The sequence below is a fragment of the Moschus berezovskii genome, chromosome Y (genome assembly GCF_049115385.1).
Source record: "Moschus berezovskii isolate FMDL1 chromosome Y, NW_MosBer_1.0, whole genome shotgun sequence".
Taxonomy (NCBI): Eukaryota; Metazoa; Chordata; class Mammalia; order Artiodactyla; family Moschidae; genus Moschus; species Moschus berezovskii.
Genome location: NC_142489.1, coordinates 67,395,396 through 67,414,676, shown reverse-complemented (window position 1 = coordinate 67,414,676; position 19,281 = coordinate 67,395,396).

Below are 19,281 nucleotides of genomic sequence, written 5' to 3'. Positions count from 1 at the left end.
GTGGAAAATTCCTAGCTATAAGAATACCAGAACTTCTTACCTGTCTCCTGGGAAATGTGCGTGCTAGTAAAGGTGTAACAGTTAGAACTGGACATGGGACAATAAACTGGTTCAAAATCGGGAAAGGACTATGTCAAAGCTATGTATTGTTACCCTACTTATTTAACTTCTGTTTCTGAGAACATCATGAAAAATAAAATCCGAGATGAAGCTCAAGCTAGAAACAAAATTTATGTTGGAGATACGAATAACCTTAGTTATCCCAGTGACAACACCCAAATGACAGAAGAACAATAGGAACCAAGGAGTCTCTTGATGAAGGTATTTTCTGTTTCGAGCATAGACATCTGAAACGAGATAGTCCTACATAAAAGGTGAAATTCTAAGTTTCACATATGAAAATCTAGATGCAGGTTGCAGTAGGTGAAATACAGAATTCTCTATTATTCACATATACAAATCTGGGGACAGTTTTTCCAATTTGAATCATGGAATTCTCTATACATCACACATGAAAGTATGGACACAGAATTTTCTGCATAAAACCTGGAATTTTTCACGTTAGAGCCATGAAAATCTGGATGCAGATTCTGTTAAAGGAGATATGAAAATGTCCATTTCACATATCAAAACATGGTCACAGGTTTTCTAACATGAAATATGAGATTATTTTCATATTTCTCATTTGAAAATCTTTGTGTTGTCTTTCCTTCATGAAATACTGAATACTGTCCATTTAATATGTGAAAAACTTGCACTAATTTTCCTACTAGACATATAGAATTTGCCCACAGATTTTCATGCTTGAGCTATGAAATTATCTGTATTTCCATCAAGAAAATTTGAATGAAGGTCTTCTGATAGGAGATTTGGAAATCTGTGTATTTCATATTTGAAAATCTGGGGAGAAAGGTTCTCATATGAAATCTCAATTATTCACGCATGAAAAATTTTCCCAGATTTGTAAATGTAAAATAGAGAATTTTCGATGATTCAGAAATTAAGACCTGTGCTAAACTGTCAAACATTGAACAGCTATATTTCATGTATTTCCCTAATATCATATAGAGTTCTCTGTATTTCTTAGATGAAAGCCTGGGTGAATATTTCCCTACATGAAACAGGGAATTTATATATTTTACACATGTAAATCAAAGCCCTTATGATTATACAGTGGAAGTGGTAAACAGAATCAGGGGATTATAACTGATCGAGTGCCTGAAGACCTATGGGTGGAGATTTGTGACATTGTACAAATGATCAAGACCAGTGATCAAGACCATCCTCATGAAAAAGAAATGCAAAAAGCAAAGTGACGTGGCCTTACAAAGAGCTGAGAAGAGGAGGCAAGCTAAACGAAAAGGAGAAAAGGAAACTATACACATTTGAATGCAGAGTCCCAAAGAATAGCAAAGAGAGATAAAACTTTCCTCGGTTATCAATGCCAATAAATAGAGGAAATAAAGAGAATGGGAAAGACTTCAGATCCCTCCTATAAAATCAGAGATAACAAGGGAAAATTGCCTTCAAAGAGGAGCACATTAAAGGACAGAAATGGTACAGATGTAACAGAAGCAGAAGCTATTTAGAAGAGGTGGCAAGAATACACAAATGAATGATACACAAAAGTTCTTCATGACCCAGTTAAGCACAATGCTGTGATCACTCACCTAGAGTCAGAGATCATGGAATGTGAAGTCAAGTGGGATTTAGGAAGCATAACTACAAGCAAAAACAAAGATCATGGCATCTGGTCCCATCACTTCATGGGAAATAGATGGAAAAACAGTGGAAACAGTGTCAGACTTTGTTTTTTTGGGCTCCAAAATCACTACAGATGCTGATTGCAGCCATGAAATTAAAAGACGCTTGCTCCTTGGAAAGAAAGTTATAACCAACCTTGATAGTATATTAAAAAGCAGAGACATTACTTTGCCAACCAAGGTCCGTGTAGTCAAGGCAATGGTTTTTCCCGTGGTCATGTATGGATGTGAGAAGGCTGATCGCCGAAGAATCGATGCTTTTGAACTGTGGTGTTGGAGAAGACTCTTGAGAGTCCCTTATACTGCAAGGAGATCCAACCAGTCCATTCTGAAGGAGATCAATCCTGGATGTTCATTGGAGGGACTGATGCTAAAGCTGAAACTGCAATACTTTGGCCACCTCATGCGACGAGTTGACTCACTGGAAAAGACTCTGATGCTGGGAAAGGTTGGGGGCGGGAGGAGAAGGGGACGACAAAGAATGAGATGGCTGGATGGCATCACCGACTCTGTGGACATGAGTTTGCGTGTACTCCGGGAGTTGGTGATGGACAGGGAGGCCTGGCGTGCTGTGATTCATGGGGTCGTGGAGGGTCGGACACGGCTGAGCGACTGAACTGAACTGAACTGAACTACAAGCAAAGCTCGTGGTGGTGATGGAATTCAATCGAGCTATTTCAAATTCTAAAAGATGATACTAGGAATGTGCTGCCATCTATATGCTAGCAAATTTGGAAGACTCAACTGTAGCCAGAGTACTGGAAAAGGTCAGTTGTCATTCCAACTGCAAAAAAGGCAATCCAGAGAATGTACATGCTACGGCTTAGTTGCACACATTTCACACACTCGCAAAGTACTGCTCAAAATTCCCCAACCAGGCTTCAACAGAATGTGAACTATGAACTTCCACATGTTCAAGCTGGATTTAAAAAGGACAGACGAGCCCGAGATCAACTGCCAACACCTGTTGGGGAATGAAAAAAGCAAGAAAACACCAGGAAAGCATCTACTCCTATTTGACGATGCCAAAGACTTTGATTGGGTAGATCATAGCAAAATGAGAAATTCGACAAAAGATGGGACTACTAGACCATGTTATATGCCTCCTGGGTAAACTGTATGGAGGTCGAGAAGCAACAGTTAGAACAGGACATGGAAGAACAGACTGGTTAGGATTTGGGGAAGGAGCACGTCAAAGCTGTATATTGTCACCCTCTTTATTGAACTTACATGTAGAGTTAATCATACAAAAGGCCACGCTGGATGCAACAGTGTTTGCAATCAAGGTTTCTGGAGAAATATCAATAACCTCAGATATGCAGATGACACGATTCACATGGCAGAACTTCAAAAGAACTAAAGAGTCTCTTGAGGAAAGTGAAAGAGAATGAAAAAGATGACTTAAAACACCACATCCAAAATGAAAATCATGGCATCTGGTCTCATTACTTCATGTCATAAAGATGGGGAAACATTGGAAACAGTGAGAAACTTTATTGGGGGAGGGGGCTCCAAAATCACTGCAGATGGTGACTCTGGTCATGAAATCAAAATACACTTTCTCCTTAAAAGAAAAGTTATGACCAGGCTAGACAGCATATTATAAAACAGACAGAGTTCGGTCTAGTCAAAGCTACGTACAGAGTCAAATAGAAGTGAGAATTGGACTAGAAAGAAAGTTGACCACCAAAGAATCAATGCTATTGAAATGTGGTGTTGGAGAAAACTCTTGAGAGTCCCTTTGACTGCAAGGAGATCAAAGCAGTCAATTCTAAGGGAAATCAGTCCTGAATACTGATTGGAAGGCCTGTTGCTGAAACTGGAACTTGAATATGTTGGCCACCTGATGGGAAGGACTGACTCATTGGATAAGACCCTGATGCTGAGAAAGATTGAAAGCTGGAGGAGAGAGCGAAGACAGAAGATGAAATGCTCGGATGAAATCAGAGACTCGATGGGCATGGGTTTGAGCAGGCTCTATGAGTTGCTGATGAACGGGGAAGCTTGGCAGGCTACAATCCATGGGGTCAGAAAAATTTGGACAGGACTGAGTGACTTAACAGAATTCACCGTACTTACTTAGGTTCTCAGGGAAAGGAAAGTGGTAAAGAACACTCTTACCCATCAACTGCAAATCCTCAAAGATTCCTAATGCTCCCTAAGTGTTTTCACTGTTTCCTCAGAGATTCAGCTGGGATGAACATTCTATTAAATGGGTAAGATCTCCTAGGAAACTATGGAAGGGGCATAATTTAGAGAAAAGGATAGAAGAAAGGAAGCACATCAGGAAGGCAGAATGACCTGGTCAACAACATACAGAACTCTCCTTTAATCCTTCCCACTGATTTCCTTCTAAATCCCGAGGATAAGACCTGACCAGTCCTGAGGACTGGTCGTTGCAAAGGGCAGTGACCAAGGCATTGCTGCCTATTGATTTAGTGATGACACAAAGCAAACACATCATGGCAATCACAGCTCCGTTAACCTCCCCTAACCAAGACAATAGGCTGCAGTAGCCTTTAGGGAGGTTAGAGGATCACAAGGTCTCCCACGATGTGTTGGAGCCACCTGGGCCTTTCCCACAGAGAGTTTTCCAGGTGAGATGAAGTCCTTTTTTAAAAGTTTTCATCTATGGCCCCCAGTTTTACTGCCAGTCCTCTGGATTTGTGAGAACCCCAAAAGACCACAATTCTAGTTTGCAAAGTGCACAACTGATAAAAATAAACAAATAAATACCAGTCCAAACTGAAGGGCCTATGGATAATCACATGCTCCTCAGCTCTAAGAAGGGCCATTAGAGCAGCAAAACCACAGCTCCAGGCAAGTTCATTGTTAACACCTGCAGCCCTTCAAGGGACATGCCCCAGTATTGATACAGAGTCCTCTACCAACTTGAGAAATTGGGCTAACAAGATCTATGAACCTCCCGTCTTAGCCAAGCCTAAAGGACAGAATGTGTGCCCATCAGGCCAAGGTATGTTCAACTGGGAATATTTGGAGGGAACAGTACCATGTATAGGAGACTATAGAGAAGTCATACAGAAATCCTTTGTACAGTTTCACAGAGAAAATGTTCATCTCCCAGATGACTCAGTTGATAGGATTCAAGTCACTAATAACATTCAACGTAGCCATATGTCAGTGCAGATTCCCACTATGTAACTTCAGAAGATTCTGTACAGGCCTGTATGCAGCCTCTGATTGCCATTCCTAAATTATGTTCATTCAATCAGGAGAGAGTTTGAAATACAGACAATGGGTAGTCACCCCTGAACGATGAAGAAGACTGTAAGAACAAAGAATCTTTCCAGGGCAAGGGACAAAAGACACCACTGGTTGGTGATAAGATGGGGGAAGTTGGAGAGGAGAATTAAGGGCAGATTTCAGAGTTAGAATCTGGCCTTTTAGGTGGTGGCAGCTGTGCCAGACTTGGCTTCAGGTCTTGGGGAGATATTTCCAAAGTAATAAATTAATGTGGTCTCTGTCCTCAACGAACATTTACAATCTTAAAGCCTCAGCCTATGATACTATACCAAGTACAGTGCCATAGCTTAGAAATGCAGGAGATAGTAATTTAGGGGAGGTTCTGGGAGACTTGCGGGGGATATGGTCTATCAGACATGTTCTAACACTTAGCATAATTAATAGGGCTCGAACCAGGACTCATTTTTATGCATATAGACTGTTCCCTTAGGCATATTTCTATTTTGAGATCATATACCCTCATATCAGGGATTTCACTTTCTTGGCGAGTACTTCTCGACTCATAGAAATGGAAGATAGCAATAGCTTGGAAGTCACATCTTTGTATTAGGACTTTTCTATCAATTTTCCAACTCTACCAATTATGCTGGGTAAATTCCTGCCACTTCTAAACATGGCCAACTTTAGAGTACCTCCTCCTCCCGTACCCGAGGCACTGCAATAAGTGTAAAAACAGACAACCTACAAAAGAACATTTACAGCTCATGATTATTTGCTAATTTTCTTTTCAGTTGAAGTGTCCATAGGTGTGAGTGGGATAAAATAGCCCCCATTATAATTGTGTTACTGTTAAGTTCCTCTTTTCTACTTGCTTGCATTTACCTTACATATTGAGGGTCTCCTAAATAGCACAATTGTCTAGCTACACCTAATTGCTAGATATAGGCATTACACTCATTAGTAATGGACACACCTTTCCTCAAGTGCACATGGAAGAGTCTCCTGGAAAGATCAAATCCCAGTCCATAAAACTACCGTTGCTAAATTCAAACAAAAAAAAAAAGAAAAAGAAAGAAAGAAAGAAAAGTGAAAGAATTTCAAACATCTATTCCAATCACAATGAAGTAAGAATAGGTGTCAAACACAGAAGAAAAATTAAATAAATCTCCAAACATATGGAGGCTAAATAACAGACATCTGAATAAACAACAGATCACAGAAAAAGTCAAAAAGGAAATCAAATTTAAATTCAATCAAAGGAAAATTAAAACACATGTACACCTGGGGCAGATTCATGTTAAGGTATGGCAAAACCAATACAATAATGTAAACTAATTAGCCTCCATAAAATAAATAAAATTACAAAAAGAAAATTAAAACACGACAACCCAAAACTTTGGGTTTCAGTAACAAGCAGTGTTAAGAAGGAGTTTCATAGCATATAAATCTGCCTCAAGGAAGAAGATGAACATCAAAGAAAGAGGCTACCTTTACATCTAAAGCAAACACAAAAAGAAGAAAAGAACCCCCAAGTTAGTAGAATGAATAGAATCATAAAAATCAGAACAGAAATAAGTGAAAAAGAAACAATAGTGACTATGGCAAAACTCAATAAAATGAAAATCTTGTTCTTTGAGAATATAAATCAAAGACAAAGCATTAGGCAGAGTGACCAAGGAAAAAAGAAAAAAAACGGGGGGGTGCTGGTGTGGTGGAGAAGAATCCAAATAATAAAATTACAGATGAAAATATAGTAATCACAACAGAAAACACAGGCATACCAAAGGTATGAATCTTAGAAAAGAATAACTGTCCATAAATGGACGAGCAAGTAGAAAATCTCATAGATGAATCAGAATCACGGAAATAAAACCTGTAATCAAGAATCTTTCAACGATCAAAAGACCAGGACCAGATGGCCTCACAGGTGAATCCTACTTTTTTTTTTTTTTTTTTAATTTACCAACTAATGGTTTATGGAAAAACAAAGCCTTAACCAACTCAAACTCTTCCAGAAAATTGCAGAGGCTAATAAGCTTTCCAACTCATTCTTCGAGGCCACTATCACCCTAATACCAAAACCAGACAAAGAGGAAACAAAGAAAGAAAACTGCAGGCTAATGTCACTAAACATTTTGGTAAACATAGGTGCAGAAATTTTCCTGCAATTTCTAGCAAACAGAATCCAAAAACATATCAAAAAGGTCATACATCATTACCTTAGAAGCACGTGGGCATCACCCCAGGGATGCAAGGATTCCTTAATATTTGCAAATCAATCTGATACACCATATTAAACAGAAAGATTAAAAACAATATGATTATGTCAATAGATGCAGAGAAAGTCTTCCACAAAAGTCAACACCTCCTTATGATAACTCTCCAGAAAGCAAGTGTAAGAGGAAAATATATCAACACAATAAAAGCCATATATGAGAAACCCACACCAAACAGTATCTTCAATGGTGAAAAATTGAAAGAATTTCCTATAAAATCAGGAGCAAGCCAAGGGTGCTCACTCTCACCACAACTATTCAACATTGATTTGGAAGTCCTAGACACAACAGTCAGAGAAGAAAATGAAATAAAAAGGAATCCAGGTTGGTTAAAAAAAAAAAAAAAAGTAACTCTCACTATTTGCAGACGACATGATCCTCTACATAGAAAGCCCTAAAGACACCACAAGAACATTACTAGAGCTAATTGAAGAATATAAAAATGCTTCAGGTTATAAATTATTACCCAGAAGCCGCTTGCATTGCTATGCATGAACCATGAGAAAATAGAAATAGAATAAATCCTGTTCAGCGTTGCAGTGAAAAGAATAGCATACTTAGCGGTAAATTTACATAAAGAAACAAAAAGACTTATATGCATATATAGAAAACTATAAAACAATGATGAAAGAAAGATGAGACAGAGAATTATACCAGGTTGATGTACTTGAAGAAATAATATAGTGAAAATGAGTACACAAACCGAAGCAATCTATAGGTTCAATGCAACTCTTACCAAGTAAGCAATAGTATTCTTCACAAAACTAGAACAAATATTTTCACAGTATTTATACTTTCACAGTAAATATACAAACACAGGGAAACCTCTAAAAGCAGAAGCAACCCTGAGAAAGAAGAATGAAATGGAGTAATCAACATGCCTGATTTCAGACTATACTACAAAATTACAGTTATCAAGACAGTAGCACAAAGACAGAGAACTAGATGAGTGGAACAAAATAGAAGGCCTAGACATAAATCCACGCATACATGGGCATCTTAATTTTGACAAAGGAGGTAATAATATACAATGGAGAAATGATAATCTCTTTAACAAGTGGTGCTGAGGGAAAAAGCATCAACCAGTTGTAAAAGAATGAAACCATAACCCTTTCTAACAACATATGCAAAACTAAACTCAAAATGGATTAAAGATCTAAATATAAGACTAGAAACTATAAAACTCTTAGAGGAAAATGTAGGCAGGACACACTTTGACGTAAATCACAGCAAGATGCTCTCTGACCCACCTCCCAGAGAAACAGAAATAAAACTCAAACAAATGTATGTGACCTAATTGAAGTTAAAAGCTTTTGTACAATGAAGGAACCTAAAAGAAATGTGAAAAGGCACCCTTTGAAAGGGAGAAAATAACAGTAAATTAAGCCAAGTTCCTGAGAAGTGTTGGAGATCAAGAAAGACCATGGAAAAGTAGACCATTAGATGACTGATTGACATAATAGTGTGGAAGAAGCTCTGATGAGAAATTGGCAATCCTTGTACATATCTTATTTGTTGTAGATATCAAGAAATCCATTTTTCTCCCACTGAGGTCTCATCAAATCTCTCCCCTCATCACATACACTGCTAACAGGTGATTAACCAGCTTCCTCTGATATTTAAACCGCAAATTTCAACTTCTTCCTTTCTTGACTGACAGGATTACTTATGATTTCGTTTGATATCCGCTTTTACTATCGTGATCAGTAGGAGACTATAAGCAATGTGAAAATGCACCCTATGAAACAGAGGAAATAACAGGAAACGAAGTAACTGACAAATAGTTAATCCTTACACTACAAAAGCAGCTCATGAAGCTCAATGCCTAAATAACAAATGATTGAAAAAAGAAATGGGTCAATAAAGCATAAATACATGTTTCTATGGAACTATCTTGTTTTTTCCATGAAACAGGGGACATTGGCAATTTGATCTCTGGTTCCTCTGCCTTTCCTAAAACCAGCTTGAACATCTGGGACTTCACGCTTCACGTATTGCTGAAGAGTGGCTTGGAGTATTTTGAGCATGATTTTACTAGCATGTGAGATGAGTGCAATTGCGCGGTTGTTTGAGCATTCTTTGCCATTGTCTTTCTTTGGGACTGGAATGAAAACGGACCTTTGCCAGTCCTGTGGCCACTGCTGAGTTTTCCAAATTTGCTGGCATATTGAGGGCAGCACTGTCACAGCATCATTTTTCAGGATTTGAAACAGCTCAATTGGAATTCCATCACCTCCACTAGCTTTGTTCCTAGTGATGCTTTCTAAGGCCCACTTGACTTCACAGTCCAAGATGTCTGTCTCTAGATGAGTGATCACACCATCATGATTATCTTGGTCTGGAAGATCTTTTTTTTTTTTTGGACAGTTCTGTGTTCTTGCCACTTCTCCATTTCTCCTGCTTCTATTAAGAACCCATACCATACCATTTCTGTTCTTTATCGAGTCCATCTTTGCATGAAATGTTCCCTTGGTATCTCTAATTTTCTTGAAGATATCTCTAGTCTTTCCTATTCTGTTGTTTTTCTCTATTTCTTTGCATTGGTCGCTGAGCAAGGCTTTCTTATCTCTCCTTGCTATTCTTTGGAACTCTGCATTCAGATGCTTATATGTTTCCTTTTCTCCTTTGCTCTTCACTTCTCCTCTTTTCACAGCTATTTGTAAGGCCTCACCAGACAGTGATTTAGCTTTTCTGCATTTCTTTTCAGTGGGGATGATCTTGATCCCTCTCTCCTGTACAATGTCACGAACTTCCGTCTATAGTTCGTCAGGCTCTCTATCAATCAGATCTAGTCCCTTAAATCTATTTCTCACTTCGTCTGTATAATCATAAGGGATTTGACTTAGGTCATATCTGAATGGTCTAGTGGTTTTCCTTATTTTCTTCAATTTAAGTCTGAATTTGGCAATAAGACATTCATAATCTGAGCCACAGTCAGCTCTTGGTCTTGTTTTTGCTAACTGTATAGAGCTTCTCCATCTTTGGCTGCAAAGAATATAATCAATCTGATTTCAGTGTTCACCATCTGGTGATTTCCACGTGTAGAGTCTTCTCTTATGTTGTTGAAAGAGGGTTTTTGCTATGACCAGTGCGTTCTCTTGGCAAAACTGCATGACAGACCATGCAGAAGTGATGCCGGCTGTGCGATGGACCACGCAGAGGCATGACCAAGAGGAACTACCCCTTGCCCGAGCTCTGGGTTGTGGCTGAGAGGAGCAACCCCATGTCCAAGTGGTGGCGACTGCACAGGCGCAGGAGGGGCGAGACGAGCTATTCCATGCTCAAGGTCAGGAGATGCGGTAGTTAAGAGATACCTCTTGTCCAAGGTAAGGAGCAGTGGCTGTGCTTTGCTGGAACAACTGTAAAGAGATACCCCACATCCAAGGTAAGAGAAACCCAAGTAAGATGGTAGGTAACGTGAGAGGGCATCAGCTGGCAGACACACTGAAAATATAATCACAGAAAACTTGTCGATATGATCACAGACTACAGCCTTGTCTAACTCAGTGTGGTTCACTGCAGAATGGAATGGCAAACCTCTTCAGTATACTTGCCTTGAGAACCCCATGAACAGTATGAAAAGGCACAATGTTAGGATACTGAATGAGGAATTCCCCAGGTTGGTAGGTGCCCAATATGCTACTGGAGATCATTGGAAAAATAAATCCAGAAAGACTGAAGGGATGCAGCCAAAGCAAAAACAAAGCCGTCTTGTGGATGTGACTAGTGATAGAAGCAAGATCCAGTGCTGTAAAGAGCAATGTTGCTTAGGTACCTGGAATGTTAGGTCCATAAATCATGGCAAATTGGAAGTGGTCAAACAGGAGATGGCAAGTGTGAACATCGACATTCTGGGAATCAGTGAACTCAAATGGACTGGAATGGGTGAATTTAACTCAGATGACCATTATATCTACTAATGTGGGCCTGCAAAGCTTTGTTTTCTAATTTTTATTTTTCTCATAATCTTCATAATCAAACCATTTTCTTGGAACTGTTAAGCTCTTTCATATTTAGGTATTTTCAATACCAATCACTTGGTTATTTTGCTCCTTAGTAGGCTTTCTTCCCATATTTAGTGGTCCAAAGATCAGAGGTAGCCTCTATTTCAGGAGTATGATAAGTAAAAAAACAAATTTTTAAAGATAGATGAAGCGTGGCAAGCTGGGGAGACTGTGTCCAGACTATCTGTCTTTTACAGTGTCCCACACAGGTCTCTTTAATTAGGCACCCTTCAAGCTCTACAAGCCCTGACCGCTAATCTCTTTAAAAAGCTCCCTAGTCTGAAAATAATTTCCTTTGGTCACATTAAAGCCTCCTCGTGTGAGAGGAGAAGATCCCATTTCCATGGGTAAAACTTAAACAGTGAGTGACTTGGAAACAAATGGCTTAATTCAAAGTGAGAAAACCTTTTGAAAATTTATATACAAAGTGGTGCAAATTGTTCTACACTTAATATTAGATTCTGTACTCCTTCTGATATATCTTTGTTCCCTCTTTCCATTTCTCCTTGAAATCCTCAGCAATAAGTCACTTGAAGAGTAATTATGGACCGTGATTTAAGGGATACTGATGAAAACATTCCCACTACTGAAGAGCAAATACCATTCACCAGGAAAAGGAAAATGAAAAATATTTTTACTCTAACCACAATTTCTCTAAAGTAGAAATGCCCCTGTCTGTTGTTATTTAGCATTCCTGATGTAGAATTCTGAATTTCGTTTTGTTTGTTTGCTTTTATATGTTCTAATCCTTTTTTATTTGCAGTTTTCTTTTTTCTTTTTTTTACTTTAAAGTAGTGTATTGGTTTTGCCAGGTATTGACATGAATCTCCTATGGGTGTACATGTGTTCCCCATCCTTAAACTCCCTCCTACCTCCCTTCCCATCCCATCCCTCTGGGTTATCCCAGTGCACCAGCCCTGAGCATCCAGTATCATGCATCGAACATGGACTGGAAATTTCTTTCACATGTGATAATTTACATGTTTCAATGTCATTCTCCCATATCATCTCTCCCTCATCCTCTCCCACCGTGTCCTAAGATTGTTCTTTACAGCTGTGTCTCTTTTGCTGTCTCGCATATAGGGTTACCATTACCATTTTTCTCAAGTCCACAAATATGCATTAGTATACGCTATTGGTGTTTTTCTTTATGGCTTACTTCACTCTCTAAGTAAGGCTCTGGTTTCACCCACTCTTTAGAACTGATTTTAACGGCTGAGTAATATTCTACTACTGGAACAACAGACTGGTTCCAAATACGAAAAAGAGTACATCAAGGCTATATATTGTCAGTCTGCTTATTTTAGTTATTCAGAGTACATCATGAGAAACGCTGGTCGGAAAGCACAGTCTGGGATCACGATTCTCGATAGAAATATCAATAACCTCAGATATGCAGATGACATCACGCTTATGGCAGAAAGTGAAGAGGAACTAAAAAGCCTCTTGATGCAAGTGGAAGAGGAGAGTGAAAAAGTTGGCTTAAAGCTCAACATTCAAATAACTAAGATCATGGCATCTGGTCCCATCACTTCATGAGAAAGAGATGGGGAAACACTGGAAACAGTGTCAGACTTTATTTTTTTGGTTTCCAAAAATCACTGTAGATGGCGATTGCAGCATGAAATTAAGACACTTTCTCCTTGAATGGAAAGTGATGATCATCCTAGACAGCATATAAAAAAACGGAGACATTAATTTGCCAACAAAGGTCTGTCCAGTCAAAGCTCTGGTTTTATCAGTGGTCAGGTATGGATGTGAGAGTTGAACTTGAAGAAAGCTGAACATCAAGGAATTGATGCTTTTGAACTGTGTTGTTGGAGAAGATTCTTGAGAGTCCGTTGGACTGCAAGGAGATCCAACAAGTTCATCCTAAAGGAGATCAGTTCTGGGTGTTCATTAAAAGGACTGATGCTGAATCTGGGTCAATATTTTGGGTACTTTCTGTGAAGTGTTGGCTCATTGCAGAACACCCTGATGCTAGGAGAGATTGTGGGTAGGAGGAGAAGGGGATGACAGAGGATGAGATGGATGGATGGTATCACCAACTCGATGGACATGAGTTTGTGTAAACTCTGGGAATTGGTGATGGACAGGGATGCCTAGCGTGCTGAGACTCATGGGGTGCAAGAGTCTGACTCTACTGAGCGACTGTACTGAACTGAAGTGAATATTCCAGTGTGTATATTCATCACAGCTTTCTTATCCATTCGTCTTCAACGAATGGACATCTAGGTTGCTTGCATACCCTGTCTATGATAAACAGTGATGCAATGGAGATTGGCGTACACCTGTCTCTTTCAATTCTGGTTTCCTCGGTGTGTATGCCAGGCAGTGTAATCTGGGTCATATGGCAGTCCTATTGCAGTTTTATCTTTTAAGGAATCTCCACACTGTTCTCCATAGTTGCTGTGCTAGCTTGCATTCCACCAACAGTGTAAGAGGCTTCCCTTTTCTCTGCAACCTCTCCAGAATTTATTCCTTGTAGACTTTTGGATAGAAGTCAATTTGACTGGTATGGAATGGTACCTTACTGTGGTTTTGATTTGCTTTGTTAGCCATCTGTATGTCTTCGTTGGAGAAAAGTCAGCTCAGTTCGTTGGCCTAATTTCTGATTGGGTCGTTTATTTTTCTGGAATTGAGCTGCAGGAGTTGCTTGTATAGGTTTCAGATTAATTCTTTGTCCATTGTTTCGTCTGACATTTGCCTTAATCATCATTTAAAAATATGCTTTTCAAAGCAGCTGATGACATTTTTTGGCTGATCTAGGGATGAATAGACAAAGTTGGCAGTTTTAACTTGCAAACAATATACTCCTTTCTTGGAGATAATTTTCTTTTCAAATCTAGAATTTATTAAGATTTATATGCTTAAGTTTTGTTTCTTATTTGTTTCATTATTTAGGCTGTATTTTTGAAACAGAGACCTCTAATCCTGAACAGCTGTGAGTAAATCATAAACAGAAATAATCATATGATTTGATTGTCTATTTCAACTGGAGAACATATCATATCAAAGAACATCAAACAGGTCAATATGGAATAGTCATCACATAAGAATGTACAATACAAAGAAAAAAAAATCTTCATTAGTGATTTAAAAGAATGTCTCATATACACTAACGGCAAATAAAATTCAAGGGAAATAGATAATTGGCATATGCACACAGTGTGAGACCGAGATGAACAGAACAGAATGAAACATCAGTGTGTCAGGAAAATATCAGGATGCTGGTGGTTAGGAAACCACTGAAACATGTGGAGTTTAAAATCACACAAATGTTGGGCCATGTGGGTGGCAATAAAAATAGCAAAATGTGGCTGAATCTCAACATGATAAGGAGCCAATATAACATAAGTAGAATCTAGACAGGGTGAGGTGGGATAGAAAATGAAGCAGTAAAAAAAAAAAAAAAATAGCTACTCCTGTCATGAACAGAAGGAGAAGATTTGTTGTTATTAAGTCAGCTCTGGCTCTTTGCCAACCCATGGACTTTAGCCTGCCAGGCTTCCCTTCACTATCTACCACAATTTGTTCAGATTTCCGTCCATAGGATCAGTGATGCTATCTAACCATCCCATCATTGGCTACCCACTTCTCCTTTACCTTCAATCATTCCCAGCATCAGGACACTATCTAACGGGTCAGCTCTTTGTATCATGTGGCCAAAGGAGGAAAAACAAACAAACAAACCGAAAGATACCTAAGTATTCCAAGGGGAGGTGTTGAATCTGTTTAGGATATAGATTAAGAAAAAGCTTTTGACAAAATTTAACACCTAGTTATGGTTAAACCTGTAGAGGAAGAAGGAATAGAGGGAATCTTCTTTAACCTAATAAAGGCCATTTATGGATAAACTCACCACAAACAGTGTTCTCTATAGTAAAATTCTGAAACCATGACCCGTAATTCATGAATAAGAGAAAGATGCTTCCTATTCACCATGGTTACTCAACAGAGTCTTGGGACACCTAACTACTGCAATCAGAGAATAGGAAGAAGAAGGAAAAAAGTTTCAAATGAAAAGGAAAATAAGAGGTAAAACTGTCACTGTTTGCAGATGATATGATACTATGCACAGACAATCCTACCATACAACCAGATAATTACTAGCAGTACTCCATGAATTCAGGGAAGTGTCTGGCTATAAAATTAACACACAGCAATCTCTGGCATTCCTATAAACTAACATCAAAAACAAATTAAGAAAGGAATCCCAGTCACCACTGCAAGAAGAATAAAATTCCCTAAAGTAAACCTGCGAAAAGATTTGTGTGCTGAATTGAATAAGACATGGAGGAAATAAATCAAGGGTGACAAAGTAAATGGATAAATATAACATTCTCTTTGACTTGGAGAATCAATACTGTGAAAATGGCTGTGCGACAAAAAGCAGTTTACATATTCAAAGCAATTGCTTTGAAATTGCCAATGACATTTTTCACAGAACTAGATAATTTTTTTTTTTTTACAACTTGTTGGGAAATGTAAAAGACCTTGAATAGCCATGCTATCATGAGAAAAATAAACAGACCTGGAGGAAACAGGTTTCCTGCTTTCAGTCTGTAATACAAAGTTGTAGTCATCCACACAGCATGAAACTTGCAAAAAAAAAAAAAATTGAATACAGCCCAATGGAACAGATAGAAGACCCTGAAATAATCTCTTGTCCAAATGCTTACCTAATCTATGACAAAGGAGGCAACAATATACAATGGAGAGGATATATTATCCTTTATAGGTGCTGCTGGAAAATCTTGAGAGATAAAGATGAAAGTGCAATTAGGACGCTCCCTTTTGTTGTTTAGTGGCAAAGTCATATCTGACTCCTTGTGATGTCATGACTGCATCAGGCAAGCCTCAATAGGCACCACTATCTCCCGGAGCTTGCCCAAGTTCATATCTATTGCATTGGCAGTGATGCCATCCAACACACTCATTCTTGTCACACCCTTCTCCTTCTACCTTCAGTACTTCTTATTATCAGGGTCTTTTCCAACGAGTTGGCTCTTTGCATTAGATGGACAAAGTATTAGACCTTCAGCTTCACTAGCAGTTCATCCAATGGGTATTTTGTGCTTATTTCCTTGACGATTGACTAATTTGATCTCCTTGCTGTCCAAGGAACTCTCAAGAATCTTCTCCAATACCACAATTCAAAAGCATCAATTCTTCAGGATTCTGCCACTTTTGTGGTCCTGCTCATTCAACTCTATGTGAACACCGCAAAGACCATAGACTTGACTATACCAAAGTTTGTGAGCGAACTGGTACCTTTTCTTTTTCACACATGTCTCGATTTCTCACAGCTTTTCTGACAAGAAATATTTGTTTTCTAATTTGATGGCCAAAGTCACCATCTGGAGTGATTTTAGAGCCCAAAAACATAAAATACGTCACTGACTTCCATTTTTCCCCTTCTATTTGCCATGGAGTTATAGGACCGGGTGCCATGATCTTAGTTTTCAGAATGTTTAGCTTTAAGCCAACTTTTTTACTCTCCTCTTTCACTTTCATCAACAGGCTCTTTTACTTCTTCTTCACTTTCTGTCAAAAGGGTGGTGTCCTGTACATATCTGAGGTTAGTGAAATATGTCTCAGCAATCTTGCTTCCATCTTGTGCTTCCTCTAGCCCAGCGTTTCACATGATGTACTCTGCCTATAAGTTAAATAAGTAGGGTGATAACATACAGCCTTGATGTACCCCGTTTCCTATTTGGAAGCAGACTGTTGTTCATGTCCATTCTAACATGTTGCTTCCTGACCCTCATACAGATTTCTCAAGGGGCAGATCAGGTGGCCTCGTATTCCCATTCCCTTTGGAATTTTCCATAGTTTATTGTGATCCACACAGTCAGAAGCTTTGGTATAGCCAATAGAGAAGAAATAGATGTTTCTATGGAAGTCTCTTTCTTTTTTGATGAACTAGCAGATACTAGCAATTTGATCTCTGGTTCCTCTACCTCTTCTAAAACCAGCTTGAACATCTAGAAGTTCATGGTTTACATATTGCTTAAGCTTGGCTAAGAGAATTTTAAACATCGCTTTACTAGCATGTGAGATGAGTGCATTTGTTTGGTAGTTTTCGCATTCTTTGGCACTGCCTTTCTTTGGAATTGAAATGAATGTTGACAGTTTCCATTCCTGTCGCCACTGCTGAGTTTCCAAATTTGCTGAGGGTGATCAACGAAATTTAGTACTTCTATGACTTCTAAAATCCAACAAATGGTGACGATTTCAACTCTTATTCCTCTGATGTGTCTGACGCAGCTTGAACATCTGGAGTTCCTCAGTTCATGGAATGATGAAGAGAAGCTTAGTTCATTTTGAGCATAACTTTACCTGCTTGAAAGACAAGTGAAGTTGTGCAATGGTTTTTATCATTCTTTAGTACTGTCTTTCTTGCGGACTGGGTTAAGAATTTCCTTTTTCTAGTCCTGTGACCACTGCTAAGTTTTCCACATTTGCTGACATATTGAATGTCACACTTTCATAGCATCAATATTTGGAATTTTATGCAGCACTGACAGAATTCCATCACCTACATTAGCTTTGTTGACAGCAGTGCTTTGTAAGGCCCACTTGACTTCACACTCCAGAATGGCTGGCTCTGTGGGATTCATCACAGTGTCCTGGTTATCTGGGGCAGTAAGATCTTTTTGTTCTAAAGTTCTTTGCATGCTTTCCTTCTTGTCTTGATCTCTTTTCCTTCTTTTAGGCCTTTCAACTTTCTGTCCTTTACTGAGCCCACCTGTGGATGAAATGTTGCATTTATATATTCAGATTTTTTAAGAGATTTTTTTAGTCTTTCCCCTTCTTTTGATTTCTTCTATATCTTTGCATTGTGTACTTCAGGAGTGCTTTACATCTCCTTTCTCTTCTCTGGAAATCTGAACTTTGTTTGGGTACCTTTGCCTTTTCCACTTGCTTTCTGCTGCTCTTTCCTCAGCTATTTGTACATCCTCCTCCATGCTTTAATTTTTCTTTGGCATTGTTTCACTCACTGTTTGCTGTACAATATTTTGGACCTCCTTCCCTAGTTTTTGAGGTGCTTTGTTTACTAGATATAAACCCTGGAATCTCTTTGCCACCTGCACTGCATATTCATATAGGATTTGACTTTCTAGTCCCTGGGTGGCCTAGTAGTTGTTCACCTGACCTTCTGAATTTTGCAGATTGTTACTGATGATCTGATCCATAGTGGGGTCCAGATTTTCTTTTTCCCCTGACCTTATACACTTCTCCCTGTGATTATATAGTCAGGTTGACACTAGTAGGAGCCATTTGGTGATGTCCATGTGTAAAGCCATCTCTTGTGTGGTTGTCAAAGGATCTTTGTTTTGACCAGTACATTCTCTTGACAAAGTTTGATTAGTCTTTGTTCTGCTTCATCTTGTATTCCAAGGCCAAACTTGCCTGCTATTCCAGGTATCTCTTGACTTTGTCCTTTTGCATTCCAATCCCTTATGATGATAAGGACATTTTTCACTTCCTATTAACTCAAGGAGGTGTTCTTGGTCTTCACAGAACTGATGAATCTGAACTTCTTCAGGATCAGAATTCAGGGCAGAGACTAGCATTACTGTGATTTTGAATGGTTTGCCTTGGAAATGAACTAAGATCATTCTGTCATTTTTGAGGTTGCACCCATGTAGTGCGCAGTGAAGTGATTCTAAAATTATATCAGACTGGGTAAGTAGAATCATAGGACAAATTAGAACATTGTCTTAGAGTATCAAAACTTGATTATTGCCTAAAAAATACCCAACGTGGAATCTGGGGAGAATAGAAGAATTTCTATGTGAGGAAGAAGACTCAGGGTGTGAGAGTTTAGCAAGATGAGGACGAAGGGCTTCTTTTTTATCCATTTCTGGAATCACTTTTAGGAGTATCTCTTTAAGAAGCTTGCTATGGCATTCAATAAGCAAATTCCTTTGCATTGAAAATATGAAAGAATTTTTTGTTGAAGTGTCCGCTGTTGAGTTTTCTGAGAGTTGGAGTGGTTTCACTGACCAGAGTCAGTGATATCTATTG